Here is a 3,317-nt window from a genome sequence, read left to right as displayed (position 1 = left end):
AAAAAAAAAAAAAAAGGGTGTCGAACTGCCCTCACAAGCGATGACGTGACCGATGGTATTAAGTTTAAGTAGGCGTATATCCCTCCAGCTAAACTGAGATCCCTCACCGATCCATGCCAATTTGGATCATCATTGAAACTGACACGTCTTCTGAACAGCATATATAAACGCTTTAGCCACGCGCGCCTCCGATTCGTGTCATTGCGGTAGCTATTTGCTCAAATGGTATTAAACAAAACCTTCCCGGGTAAGATGGTGCTCATCTTGCAGATCACGATAAACCCTGGTCATGTCTACCACAACATGTGAGCACTAGATACTGTGTGCGGTGTTGTTTTGGAACGTAACATAAGTAGATCACAGCATACTTATATTATATGTAGCTTCGCTCTAAGTAGAAATTCTAAGCACACCGCAGCGCAGCGGAGGTGTCCAGCCTACGCTACGCCAACCAACCATGCCCAAGCGTCCGCGGAGCGGGCGCCCAGAGCGCTAGTTTCCCGCTTCCTTACCGAGTAACCTGTCTGTCCGTCCGTCTGTCAATCAGTCCGTCACTTTCCCCTCTTGCTGCTTTTTCCTGCCTTTTCGCATGGCTACACTCGGCCTGTAAAATACAGTTTCGTCCCATCTTACCGACTGCGCCTATCTTTCTGACTCGACCTAACTATGCCAAATTACAAATATATCCAAAAGCGTGACACAATTAACTCGCGCCCTGATTGGGTAATACCTGCCGACCTGCGACACTGACTGGATCTGTCGCACGATCAGCCCGCCTCTATGTTGTTTTGACGTATTTTATGCTAAAAACAATTTCATGTTATCATATAATAATAATTTTTTATATTTTTGCTTAAATGATAATATACTCCCAGTACTAAATATTCGTCGGAATACCTAATAATTTTACGCACGTTAGTATTGTGTTTGCAGATGGAATGTTCATCTGTTTTATAGCCTAGATTGAGCATGGTCGGAGCGTAGAACTTTTAATACGCGTAAAAATGACATGGAATGAGGCAGGCTCCAATTTTTTCCTGTGATCAAATTACACATTTATCAGCCAGACTAGCTGTACTTTTTGGACCTCGATTTAATAGAACGACCTCTATTTTCATGTATTATAAATCGAGCATAATTTTACGCACGTTAGTATTGTGTTTTGCAGATGGAATGTTCATCCGTTTTATAGCCTAGATCGAGCATAGTCGGAGCGTAGAACTATTAATACGCGTAAAAATGAGATGGAAAGAGGCAGGCTCTAATTTTTATCTGAGATTGAATTACACAATCATCAGCTAGACTAGCAAGATCGATTTGTACATTTTTAGACCTTGATTTAATAATTAGACCTCTATATACATGCATTATAAATCGAGCATCAGGCTTATTGTGAAAGGACAAACCATTGAAATACACAATAAATTATAATAGTTTATTCAAAGTTTGCAACATGGCGAGACCCCCGTACAAGGCCAATATTGGACGAGATATTGTGCGGCGCTGTATTCCCTGCAAGAACGGCCCAAAAGCGGTTGAGTTCTGGGAGGAAAGGCCCCCACCACCTGATTCGGCCGAAGTGCGCCGCCAGGAAAGCCTGCCAACCGTCGAGAAGGTGATGGGCCCTAATTGGTACCTCAAGATGAAAACGAGGCGCAGCCGCCCTCGCAAGCTGACCGCCCGAAACGCCACGTACATCGAGCAAAAGAAGCAGCAGAAGAGCAAGTAATTGATAAATATACCCTTTATGGCCTCCATGTTTCTACCTATTTTTGTATTTAGTATATTGGCTACAGTGCGATGTTTGGAGCCGCACATACGGTAATCTGCCTATGGCGCAGTCAGTTGTGTTGACACACCTAAATAGAGTAGCGCGTTTCAAATAATATTTAGCACATGGTATCTACTGTGGACAGCCGCAAGCTGACCGTCCCGATCTGCATACGCGTCACGTACACTCGCTAACTTGGACAAAGGCAAGACCAAGCTAGCTGTATTGTCAAGGCTCACAGCGTTATTTCACTAATGCGCGCTCATAAATTGAAACTACAGTATTGAGTGAGCACTACACGCGACGAATACGTTGCTGTCTACGTAGACACGAGCACGTGTGCGGTAATGCAGATCATACAAGAGGATGTGTCAAGTCGGTGTGTCTGTACGCAGTACCGTTCTTTAGTGCCCTGCTCAAATTGGCCGGGATCAGAGCTGGGGATGGTTATACGTGTACCCGCCGCGCGCGTATATATATGCGAGCAGACGCGCGGTCAGCTATCCTGTATCTCTGCGGTATGGTATGTGCCGAGTTAGCAACGCGCCTGGTCATATAGACTGGTACATCAGAAGCGTAAGTACAGTAAGTCAGCACGACGACGCAAATATACCGAAAGAGCGACATTGACCCTACACATAGGTTTTGGCTCTCACGAGCGCGTGGTATACACACTCATTCACGACTTTGCGATATATGCACGGACATATCAAATAGCACGCCGAGTTGATAGGTATGCAGCAAACGTACTTCATATAATGTACATGAGCCACATTTCAGATTAAGTCTAAACATCACTTCAATTTGATACTCTGCCTACAGCCATGTAGCTTTGTGGGTTTGTCATACATTTAGGAGCCAGTAAATGCCAGTCGGAAAGGACCTACGCCACTCTGTCGGCCCGTATCTATGCACATACGTCAGTAAGTGCGTCAGCTATGCAAGTATGGTCAATGCATGCGAAAGATAGTGGAAAGGCCCTTCAGTAACATCATAAGAGCTCAGCGGGACAATTTCAAGGCATAATATTGATGTTTATGGTGGCCATCGGCAAATACTACCTGCCCTAAACGATACTTCGCCCGAGGAGATGACCAAACCGTGCTCTAATAGATCGTCGCAATCAAAGATATGGTGTCGACTGCCTCACCGCGATGACGTGCAGATGGAAATATGATTGAGTAGCGTATTTACGCCAGGTAAACTGGGATTCCTCGCCACTCTATGCCAATTCGTAGCATCATTGATACTAACCAGTCTTCACAGCATATATTACATTTGCAGCCATGCGCGCCTCCAATTGGCGTTATTTTGGATGCTATGCACTCAAATGAGACTATAGACAAAACATCCCTGGTAAGATCGTGCTCATCGTGCAGATCACATTAAACCCTGGTCATGTCTACCATAATATGTGAGCACTCAGGATATTGTGTGCGGTGTTGTTTTGGATCATAACATAAGTAGAACACGACATATATATTAAATGTTGCTTTGCGTTAACACAAGCTAAGCCCACCGCAGCGCAGCGGAGGTGGTCCGCCCT

The sequence above is a fragment of the Phytophthora infestans genome, genomic scaffold (assembly GCF_000142945.1).
Source record: "Phytophthora infestans T30-4 supercont1.127 genomic scaffold, whole genome shotgun sequence".
In the NCBI taxonomy this organism is placed as follows: Eukaryota; Oomycota; class Peronosporomycetes; order Peronosporales; family Peronosporaceae; genus Phytophthora; species Phytophthora infestans.
Note: the sequence above shows the minus strand (reverse complement) of the source record.